Genomic DNA, 12,231 nt, shown 5'->3' with positions numbered 1-12,231 from the left:
CTGATGTCCTTAGCAGGAGACACAGGAGAGTGAAAGGAGCGATGACCAATGTACCAGAGGTCTGGGGTCTGTGGTCTCTGAGCTGCTCCAGTGTGGCTGGAATCTAAAATCAACAACGATTTCATGATTTTTTCCAGGCTCTTGTTTTGTGCTTGATCACACTGTCTCTTTGGTGCATGGTTTGTATGTCTTCCATGAACACGTATGTATACTATTGGGGTTACAACTTCATTTACAGTTGAGGGTCTGGCAATGACTCCAGGTCATCATCAAGACTCTCCGTGATTATTCCACGATAGCTGCGGCAGAGGTGATAGTAACTCAAAGCTGAAAACATGTACTGACAGGTATGAGTGTACTCTGGCAACAGTTTTACAACCACCGTATTAGTTTTCTACTCCTGCTGTAACAAATCACCACAATTTTAGTGGCTTAAACAACAAAAATTATCTTATAATTCTAGTGGTGGGATCAGTCTGAATGGATTTCACTGGGCGAAAATCAAGGGCTGTCTTCCTTCTGACAGCTCCAGGGGAAAATCTGTTTCCTTACCTCTTCCAGATTCGGGAGGCTACCTGTGTCTCTTGGCTTTTCCTTCAACTTTAAAGCCAGCAATGGATGGTCAAGCTATTCTCATGCTGCATCATTGACACAGACTCCTGCCTCCCTCTTTCACTTACAGGGACCCTCGTGATCACACTGGGTCCACCTGGATATTCAGGATATTCTCCACATCTTAACATCCTTGGTTTCATCTGCACATTCCATTTTGCCAAGTAAGAGAACATATTCACAGGTCGGGGTTTGGGATACGCACAACTTTGAGGGCATTATTCTGCCCACAATATAGCCACCCAAACCAGAATGACATTGTCAGAGAAGTTCTGGGTCACCAACTGTATAGAAGTTAGAGACGAATAACACTTTCCTTAGGAGATGGACTAAAAATATATTTTAAAAATACTTTCTGTATATGGGCTAACTTTCTTGTAATTTGCTTTTTTCCCCCCTAAAAATGGAGAGCTGTCTTGTATTTTTACTTTCTGTGCTTTGCCTCTACTTTAGAGTCACCAAAGAATGCTGAATAAAGTCATTTTTATCCTTGGAAGCCGGAGGATGACAGTAGAGGGAGAGAGATTTTTATTTCTTCCCCCGTCATTCTCAAATCCCCTTCTCAATTTCTTCTCTCCAGCTTGCTTTCTCACAAGGATGAAATATTATTCAGCTGTAAAAAGCGAGATCCTGCCATTCACAACAACATGGATGGTCTAGAGTGTATTATGATAAGTGAAATAAGCCAGACAGAGAAAGACAAATATATGGTTTCACTTTTAAGTGGAATCTAAAAAATGAAACTAATAAACAAAAAACAGGAAGAGACTCATAAATACAGAGAACTGGGGGTCGCCAGAAGCGAGGTGGGTGGGGAATGGGTAAAACAGATGAAGGGGATTCAGAGATACAAAGCTCCAGTTCCGTCCACGGAGATGAATAGCACAGCATAGGAAATACAGTCAATGATATTGTAATAATGTTGTATGGACACAGATGGTGACGACACTACTGCGGTGAGCATTTTGTAATGTATAGAATTGTCAAATCACTATGTTGTGCCCCTGAATCTAATAAAACACTGTATATCAACTATAAAAAAAGGCAGAGCAGTTCGGAAGAAGAGGGCAGAGGGGTACAGGTGAGTAGAGAGGTAAGGGGAGGAGAAAAGGGTGATGCAAAGATGGGCTCCTGCGGGTGACCCATGTTCTCTGGTTCATGGGACTCCAGGCTCAGAGATGGGGGAGATGTAGACTTTGGTATAAACTTTTTTTCTGTGCATTTAAATTGAGGTGAACTTTAGCCAAAGGCTTTTTCAGTGCTTGCAAGGAACAGACCAGAGAAAGAGCAGAGGAGGCTGGAACCAGGCTGGGGCCCACTTTATTGTGGTGTCTTGCCTATCTCATATTTCCATGTTTGGGGCGAAGTCAAGCAAACTTTCTTTACTGATTTGTTGACAATTCTGTGGCCTAGATCATTTCTCTTTGACTTGATTCTACCTTTTTTGTTGGGTTCCTGAGGCTGAAACCCCTAACCTCTCCAGTGCAGAGCCCTTGCCCTCCCATAGTGGGGTCACCTGTGTCCTGCTTTGGCTAATCTGAAATCTGGGTCATTGTTCTCAGGTAACCTGAAAAAGAGTAATTAGATTAGCTTTGTGCAGGGTAAGGACATAAAGGAATTAGCCTTGAAATTAAGTAGAAGGTTGTCAAATTCCTGATGAAGTTCCTGAGGAGTCTGATGTTCTTTAGCAAAAAAACAGAAAATGTATTGGGACAACAGAGATAAGAAAAATTTTAATTTTGTTTTGAGTTCTGGTTCACACATTATAGCAAAACATCAGTTAACTTAAAAGTAATTAAATACCTCCTGAATCAATAGATTATCATTATAAAATGGATTTTCCTTGAACAGTAATAGGAGTAAGAGCTTGCGAAGCACATAGACTAGGAATAAAAACAGCTCAAGGACATCTGGCCAGGAAGTTTGGGAGCCAGGAGATTAATGGAGGCCAGTTGGACATCCAGGCTGGGGCTCTTAACCACTAGACACACGGCCTCTCAGTAATTGGCCAAGGAGAGAGGCTGTTCCATGCTGGAGAAATGGAATGAGCAACAACCTGGAGGCAAGGAGACACAGCTCTGTTCAAGAACCAGAGAAAACTGTTTTGCTCAGGTAGAAGGGTTATGTCTGAGTGCTGAGAGAGACAGAAAGGTGGGCTTATTTTATAAAACGTCTAAAATTGTAGTCTAAAGTCTTAAAATTATTCTTAAGTCTTTGGGAGTCACCGAGAATTTGAAGCTTGGAATAACTGATTCAAAGTGATGTTTTGAGAGAAGTGATCTGGTGCCGGGTAGGGGAGGGATAAGAACAAGGGAGAGGAGGGAGCCCAGTGCTGTCACTGCTCAGTGGTCCAAGAGTGGGACAACAGAGGTCTGAACCGGGGGTAGTGGGAATGCGAAGAAGGAACTGTTTTCGAGAGAACTGGTAAGATCTGATGATTGATTTACTACTCGGGAGAAAGGAGAAGGAAGCATCTGATAGAACACTGACCTTTCCTGAGCACTGACTATGTGTCTAGACACTGTTCTGAGTACTTCCCGGGTATTAACTCGGTGAGTTCTCCCAACAACCGTGTGACACAGATCCCATCAGCAGCAGTGACTCCTTTGCACATGGGAGGAAACAAAGACACGGAGCCGCGGTGTAACTTGCCTCAGATCACACAGTAGGTGGGTAGCAGAGATGGGGTTCAAACCCACACATCTGGCTGCCGGCTCCATGCTCCTCCCTCCCCGGCATCCTGTTTGTCTTGTAATCCCGTGTGGGCACAGGGGCCTCCACGTGCGTGTTTGCCCACCGCGTCTCTTTGCACCTTCAGGAGAGTCTGGGGAAGTAAGCAGGACAGTAGTCCTTCCTGCCACACAGCTGTCAGCTGGGCTGTTGCCAATAACCAAGTCCAAGAACCAAGACTGGAACCCACGTGTTCTGACCCCATCTCCAGGGCTCTGGCCAAAGCCTCCATCTCTACATTCGAGCGGGGGAAAAAAAAAAAAAAAGTAAAGTTCATTAACCAAAATAGTACAGTTGGAGCAATGGGGTAGATGTAATTTTAGAATTTAGGATGAAAAATGTGATATTAAGCACTCTCAGGAAGTTGCTTTTCTCACTTTACATTCAATAGAATCCCTGAGGCGGTGGTGTATCTAAAGGAGGAATCATTCCTTTCCTCAACAAGGGAGAAGATTCCGACAGCCACCATAGAGCTTTACGTTCCAGACAGGTCAGAAGGAGAAAACACACCTTCTCCTAGAGGGAAAGCACGATTGATTCCAAATTGGGAAAAGGGGATTTGGGGAAGGAAACCTACACTCAGAGAATCCTAATAAGGTTGTAAAACCTTCCCTTCTTCAGTTGTCCTGTGACGCCCTTTCGAGCTGGTTTACATAGTAAGAAACCAGAAAGACAAATATCTTCGGCATCACAAAATTAGAGGCTGATAAGCATCATAAGAGAATCAGGTTCAGCACGAAACAACTCAACCATAAAGCAGGGACTTCGTGGTATCTCTGTTTAAGTACATGAATTGTTTCCCACCCTACAGGATATAATAAATTCTTTTTTTTTTTAAAGATTATATTTATTTATTTGACAGAGAGAGACAGCCAGTGAGAGAGGGAACACAGGCAGGGGGAGTGGGAGAGGAAGAAGCAGGCTCCCAGCAGAGGAGCCTGATGTGGGGCTCGATCCCCGAACGCCGGGATCACGCCCTGAGCTGAAGGCAGACGCTTAACGACTGAGCCACCCAGGCGCCCCGATATAATAAATTCTTGACGTGGTTATACTCAAAGAAAAAAGACCTCGTGTTCCTGAACTTAATAAAATCCCAATACTCCAGGCCAGTGTCTCCCCTGAGTCCAGTGAAAGAATACAAGTCTTTCAGTGACTCAGACTGAAGACGTTCATACCAACCCCGGGTTCCAGTGCATTTGAGGCTGAGTTTTATTTTAGGACTGGCCTGTGGTGTAGTGCAGTCTCTCTGTAATCTCTTCAGGCAAGGCTGTGTCACTACAGATCTCTAGGAGGAATGACGGCGTTAGTGAGGCCTAGCTTGCTCTGGAGTATGCTGGAAGCTGTCATCTGAGGACATGATCTCTCCATTCTGCTATGTCCTGAAATCCTAATATGTGATTCATGTCTGCAGAGTACTTTATACTTTCCAGAATATCAGGAGTTCAGGCATTAAAAGAATAATATTGTACCCTGCAGTGGGTCTGCTCAGGTTCCCTGATGAGGTCGCATCTCTTCTCTCTTGTGGGAGAATGGATTGCATACCCATTTTCCCACAAGGTGGGTTTAGAGGACATCCTGCTCCCTGGGTCTGTCTTGGAACCAGAGAATATTGTTACCAAGCGTCTCTGGCCAATGGAACACACCTGAGCAGCACTTCAAGTTTCTCAGCTGCACGGATGAGGGAAGTTGTGATGTAATTGCAGGCCCTCAAATAAAACTATCGTTCCTGAGTGGTGCTTCCAACGGAGCTGCAAATTCAGGAAATGTCTTGTCTTTATGGCATTTTTATCTTCACTGCTGAGAATCAAATCATCTTGAGGAAGTCAAGGTCACAAAACAGAAAAGAAGTTTTAAACACTATTTCTTCCCATTTCCCTAACAACTGTTGACGTAAGCAGGGTAACCCTGCTTTACAGATGAAATTTTACTCAGAGAAAGTAAGCCCCTGGCTTCAAAGGTGCATACTCAGGGGTATGGTAAAGCTCAATCTAGAACTTTCCACTAATTTTGCTACTGCAACAAAGCATGTGCCCACCCTGTAGCCTTAGTGGATTTAGTGGGGTTCCCTTGACAGTCTCTTCCTGGAGTTTAGCAGGTCCTTGTTTCTGATTAGAATCAGTGAAGTACCCCCAGTATATACTGCCTCATGGGAGTTGATTGACTCTGTTTTCTGTATCACACTCTTTCTAAAAATGACCATGAGTTTACAAACAGGACTTGAAGAGATGTGGCAGGGGGGATCCCACGGGCGAGGGAGGGCTGAAGGTATCATCTATATTTCCAGGTGTTGGTGGGGGTTTGTGTCAGGAAATATGGAATTATTCTTCCCCGCCCTCCTTCTAGTCCAAGCCCTTCGTGGGATGGACTACTTCAACCCAAGAATTGGCCATACCTGGTATGTGGGAAGATGTCCCTGTCCTACAGTGTGGCACCCACTATGGTATAGCTCCTCTAGGAAAGTGCACGCGCACGTGCGTCAGGAGACAAGTGCATGGATGTCCTGTGGAGCAATGCTTGTACAGAAAAAAAGTGGAAGTGTGCTTGGGTGGCTCAGATGGTTAAGCGTCTGCCTTTGGCTCAGGTCATGATCCTGGGGTCCTGGGATCAAGCCCCACATTGGGCTCCCTACACGGCGGGGAGCCTGCTTCTCCCTGTTGCTCCCTCTGCTTGTGTTCTCTTGTTCTGTCAAATACATAAATAAAATGTTTAAAAAAAAAAAAAAGAAAAAAAGTAGAAACAAGCTGTCCCTCAGTAGGGAAATGGCTGAATAAACTATGGTTTTTCATATGTGGAAGAATCTGAAGCAACTGTAACAAATGAACTGGGGTCTCCATGCATAAAACTTAAATACCGGTGAGAAAAAAGCAAGTTGCGAGGTGATATGTAAAAACGGAAGCATAAAACAATAGCCTAGATTGTTTATAGATTTAGACATAGGGAGCACAAATATGAAAAATACTTGGGAATGATTCCTACTGTCCAGTGGTAGTTACCTCCCGTGGGGAGAGAAAAGGGGATGGAGAAGGATCAGAGTGGGCCTTTAGCTGTATCTATAATGTTTTATTTAATTACTTTTAAAAAGAGAAATCTAATGCAAGTATGGCAAAATGTTATGAGTGTCTGTTCCATTATTTTCTTTTATAAAATATGTTTATTTTAGGGAGACAGAAAGAGTATGCATGTGGGTGTGAGGAGGGGCAGAGGAGAGAGAATCCCAAGCAGACTCCCTGCTGAGCTCGGAGCTGGCCGTGGGGCTGGACTTCAAGACCCTGAGATCATGACTTGAGCTGAAATCAAGAGTTGGCCACCCACCCGACTGAGCCACCCAGGCACCCCTGTTATATTATTTTCTTTTTCTTTTTGATGTTTAATAATTAAAAAATCTCAGATGAGACATGTTGGCTTTATGTCTGAAGGTGCCTTGTGTCAAGGCAAAATTTAAGTGGCTCACTATTACTTAACCACGTGTGCTACAGAGCAGTCAGTAAAATTCCAAGGGAGTGCACCAACACAGGAACCTAAAGCTCTGAAAGCGTCTTCATGATGGAAGGTTAGAAGCTAAATGTTAAGACATTTACCTAATGTTGCTTAATATTACACATGTATTGTCTTCCCTACTGAACAATAAGTGACTTGATAAAAAAGAATGTCTGTATTCCCTACTGCTCTTATCACAGTGCCTTTTAAAGAACATTAGTCCAAAAAATATGCATTCAATAGAATGAATTAAAAGAATAGATATTCTCTTGGAATAAAATGACTATTTTAGACCTGGTCACAGTTTGCTTGTCTCATAGCGGTTTCACTTATAATAAAAGTTTTGGGGTTTATCTTTCCCTATTTCATATATTACAAGTGTTAATAGAAATAGAGGTAACTATTTTATTCCACGTAAATCTCCAACACAAACTCATCTTTTTCTTCATGATGTGATTGTTGATTTCTTTAGAAACCAGTAGCGTGTTAGAGCCAGAGTAATTCTACATGGAGAAATAAGATGAAGTTCTAGAAGAAAAGATGCTATAAGGATCTCAATTTTCTCAGCTATAACATAAATAGAAAATAAATATGGACTCATAGTGCCCATGAATGAATAGAAAAACAATTTTCTGGAGACTAGGAGAAAGTGCTCTTTGCAGGAGCTGACCACCATCTTCTTGGAGCAGCCCCTACTAGTGTGAGTGGTGGCCAGGGTCCTTGGACACAGTGACCATGAGTAATGAGATCATGTCAATTTTTTTTATTGAGGAAAAAAATCAACAAAATTGATAATTCATGGTGACAAAATACGAACAAATTATTGAGTGCCTACTGTGTGCTAAGCACCATGCTAAATGCTCATTGTTCTATTTTAGCCTCTCAACAGCTCTATGCAGAGGTATTAGTGATTTCATGGTTATCCTCATAACTGTGTTCATTCACTGGCGTTCTGGTATACGTCCTTGAAAGAGAAAAAAATAGAGTGGTGCTCCAGATTTTCTGTTAGAAGGTACCCAGAAATTCAGGCACTCATTTGGGGATAGTGGCCTTGTGACTAGCACCTATGTATATCTTGGTGGGGAAAAAAAATTAAGAATGGCTAGGCTATAGCTAGAAATTTAACTGTGGGTAGAATTCCCTACCACTAGGGGAAATATTGGGTAACACATTCATATTTTTTTTTTTTAAAGATTTTATTTATTTATTTGACAGAGAGAGAGAGACAGCCAGCGAGAGAGGGAACACAGCAGGGAGTGGGAGAGGAAGAAGCAGGCTCATAGCGGAGGAGCCTGATGTGGGACTCGATCCCATAACGCCGGGATCACGCCCTAAGCTGAAGGCAGACGCTTAACCGCTGTGCCACCCAGGCGTCCCTGTGCCACCCAGGCGTCCCTGTGCCACCCAGGCGTCCCCATATTTTTTTAATTTTTAAAATCATGTGTTTAATTTAGGGTACATTGAAAAAAATGTGACCAGCATATAAAGCCCCAATTTCTCATTACATAGGACTAGTATAAGCAAAAAACCAGAGGTGATTTATTTAAAGACAATGAAATGTTAAGTAATGAATATGAATTCTGAGTAAGGAACAGGAACAGGCGTTATGAAGATAAGACAAAACCTTGAAGATGATATGTGACCAACCGGCACTGGGGAGACAGGGTCCCTGCTGGGCCTGAGGGTCTACACCTAAGGCCAGAGGTATGTGCTGGTCTGGGCTAGATTGTTGGACCAGTACTCACTCACCTTCTCGGACCCTAGCAATCTTCTTGCGACTTTAGTTGTTCCAGATTGGAGTGTTCAAGAATGAAATAAAGTTAAATCTGAATCAGCAAACCAGGACCCTGATAGGTCAGTTCTCCCTCTTCAGGATTGGCAGCCACAAATACTCAGAATTATAGGGCTCTCTGCCCTGCAGCCTTTTTACGGGTGAAAGTCAAGGGCTCTTTTCAGCCAACTTCCTCTGGCAGAGGCAGGAATCAATCCATTTCTCTTTGGTGTTGCTGATGTTTCCACGACCTGTATTTTACTTTATTGCAGTGGTTTTCTTTACTTCTCAGAGTTGACAGTTGTTCGGGAGCTCTTTATCAAGTACTATTTGTGTGCCGGGCACAGGGTGGACCAGGGATCTGGAGAGAAATCTATGGGAAACATTTGGAGATCCACGGGAACATTTTTAAGGAGAATTCAAGATGCTAGTCAGGGAGGTAAACTAGATTTAGAGGCTGATTCAGGACAGATAAACTCAGAAAATAGCAAAGACTTCTAAGAGAATCTCCTTATATTATACCATGATAAAGAAGGAATTGGATTGGAAAAAACTTCACATAGAATCATAGTTGCATACGGATGGAGCTATCTTTGAAAGCTCAAGTATCCAGGTTTGCTCTTAAGCCAGTACTGAAAGACAGTGGCTACCCTTATTAATTCTTAACATCCTCAGAGACGGAGTTTCCACATTTTTCTCACAATACTTACATGCGGGTATTTTCTAATGTCTATCCGAAATCCCTCCTATTGAAAGTTAAGCCCATCCTCTCCTGGACAACAGCTGTCTGCTGTTTCTTTCAATATCATGAATGATTGGAAAGAATTTCTTCAAAGTCTGCCCTCCCCATCCCTAAATCTGTATTCCATTCCAAATTCTGTTATTCTCAGCACCTCTGGCCATGATTTCTATCATTCTCGTTCTTCCTTGCATTTTTTTTAAAGTTCCCAAATAGCTACACATCATCTTCAGTGTTTCCTTCTAACTATGTGAACATATATCTCTTTTGGTTTATTGCCCCTTTTCTCATATTTCAAATTTCAAAGGTCTTACATTCTCCCGTCTTATATTTTTTGCTTCTTCAAATCTTCCTTCTTCTTCAAATTCTAAATTTAAATTTTATGTCAAGTCTGAGGTTTTTTTTTCTTTTTCTTTTTCTTTTTTTTTTACCTTTTGGATTTAATTTTCTTCTCAGGGAATCAATATTATCCCTTTTGCACGTATACACGTAGGCAAGAAAAGTGAGCCCAGTGGTTTAAAGTAGGTTTTCCTGGGTCCTGAGGATTGGAGTCACACCATTCAGTGTGTGAGAACACAAGGGAGAAAATTATCCCTCTACTACTTTGAGTGTTTTTTTGGGCAGTCATTTCCAGGACATGGATCTTTAGAGGTGCCGTAATGCTGTTGCTAGCAGGGAAGGAGCAGATGGAAAATAAACATACTCAAGGGTTTGGACGCTATTACTGATGCTGGAGGCAAGTAGTCAGGCAACAGGAAGTAAATACAGCAGTAGAGTAGGAAAAAGATATTTACCTTGGGTCCCTTGAGCAACATGAGTCAGGAGCTAAGGGAAGATTGTCCCAGGGCTTCTACATGCAGCAGCCTTAACAGGTGGCTTGTAGAATCTTCTAGCCATATAGCAATTGACTCGGAGCAGCTGCATCTTACAGACCTGAAAATAGCCCGAAAATGAGTTTTCTCTGTCCCAAGAGCTGCGTAAAGCAGAGCTGGTGAGAAAGATGACAGCTGGACATCAGTGACATTTGAACAGCTCTTTACAAAATGTTTTCCATGCCCATTGTTGGAAGGGGACCTCACAACAACCCCATGAGGGACAAGGGGCAGATATCACTAATACTCTGTTACACAGAAAGTGAGCTCAAGGGGCTTAAATAAATTGCCCAAGCCATGTACTTACTTACAATGTTATTCCATGCTTCCCAGGGCACAAGAGCTTGAGGGGAGAACTGGATCCTAATACTAGTTTTTAAGCAGTATTAATTTAATCTTTACTCACCACCTTTTAGGGATTCCAGGTTTCCTAAAATTTAATAATAATAATAACAATAGCAATTATAATAAAAACATAGCTACCATTGTTTAAGTACTTACCACATGCTTTTCACTTATTTTTATTTTTTATTTTATTTCTTAAGATTTAAAAAATTTTTAAGTAATTTCTACACCCAATGTGGGGCTCTAACTTCACAACCCTGAGATCAAGAATCACACTCTACTGACTGAGCCAGCCAGGCGCCCCAACCACATGCTTTTTAAACCTCATAGCAACCCTAAGACCTAACGGTGAGAATATTATCCCCATGTAACAATGAAAAAATGAGGTCCGGAGACATTTAGTAATTTGTTCAGGATAACATAGCTAATAATTAGCTGTTTTAAGATTATAACAAAAGTATAATTCCAGAGTCACACATTTGCATCAGGAAAAATTTAGGGACTAATTTAAGGAGTCTCCAGGAGTGTCCTCTTGTGCTTCTAAGCGCAGCCCTACTGACTACAAAAGAATTTCCTCTCCCAGATGGTGGCCCCATGGGGCTGCTCTGACATTTGGCCTTAGCTGATGTGGGTCTCTGTCCATGGTGGTTCTGGCTGCTTCATTCCTGTCCCTGTTTCTCCAGCAGCCACTCCAGTAAAGAGGGCCCAGTATCAACTATTCCTCAAGTAGCATGGTTTGGTGCTCTGGTTTCTTACAGAGATTTCAGCAATAAAGCCCTTTATCTCTCTTCTAAAGAACTTGGGCATGGATCCAGAGAGGTAGGGCGAAAGTGCTCTGATTAGCATGCCCTTTACTCTGATCAACATAGCTCTTCCCTTTGAATAGCTGCTTCTCATCTTTACACAGATCATGTTCCCCAAAGCTCCCATCCCTTAGCACACACCTTTGCCTTTCATGAAAATAGGGTGCAGTGGGACAATCACACATGGCCAAATAGGCAGACCTCTTACAATTAATACACTCTTAAGACTGTTAAACTTGAAGCCCCACTACACCCATTATTATGACCATTCTTGTTATTTATGTACCAGATTCTCTCCCATTAAGTTGTGTTTGTGATTATTTTTAGGCAGCTCAACCTTGCATTCACACATACAGCAGAGGAGCTGATATGTAATTTGTATGTATAAATGAATTGATGGATATAGGTCAACAAAACTAAGTGGTTCCTCATTAGTACTGATTTCAGATTAGATTCCTACCAGAATGCTTAGATCAGTCCACCTCATTTATGCCTCAGAGTATTTGCACTTGTTCCCTTTCACCAGAATATTCTTCTCTAGAGTTTTGCATGGTGTCCTCTCTTACTTCATTCAAATTCAATGTAACCTTCTCAGAGAGGTCTTCCCTGACAACTCAATCTAAAATTGAAATTCTCTAACCCTTTACTCTGATTTTCTTTTTCTCGGTAGAACTATTTTATGTTGGTTTATTGTCTATTTTACCTACTGAGTTCCATGAAAGTTGAGACCTTTGTTTTGTTCCCTACTGTATCTTCATGGCCTTGAAAAGTCACTGGCAGATCCAGGAACTCAGTAAATATTTGTTGAATAGGTGAATTAAACTGAGAAAGGCTCCCCACAAGGGGTGTGCAGCCACATGCAGAGGCTTCCTTCCTCTATGT

The sequence above is a fragment of the Ursus arctos genome, unplaced genomic scaffold (assembly GCF_023065955.2).
Source record: "Ursus arctos isolate Adak ecotype North America unplaced genomic scaffold, UrsArc2.0 scaffold_5, whole genome shotgun sequence".
NCBI classification, from domain to species: Eukaryota; Metazoa; Chordata; class Mammalia; order Carnivora; family Ursidae; genus Ursus; species Ursus arctos.
Note: the sequence above shows the minus strand (reverse complement) of the source record.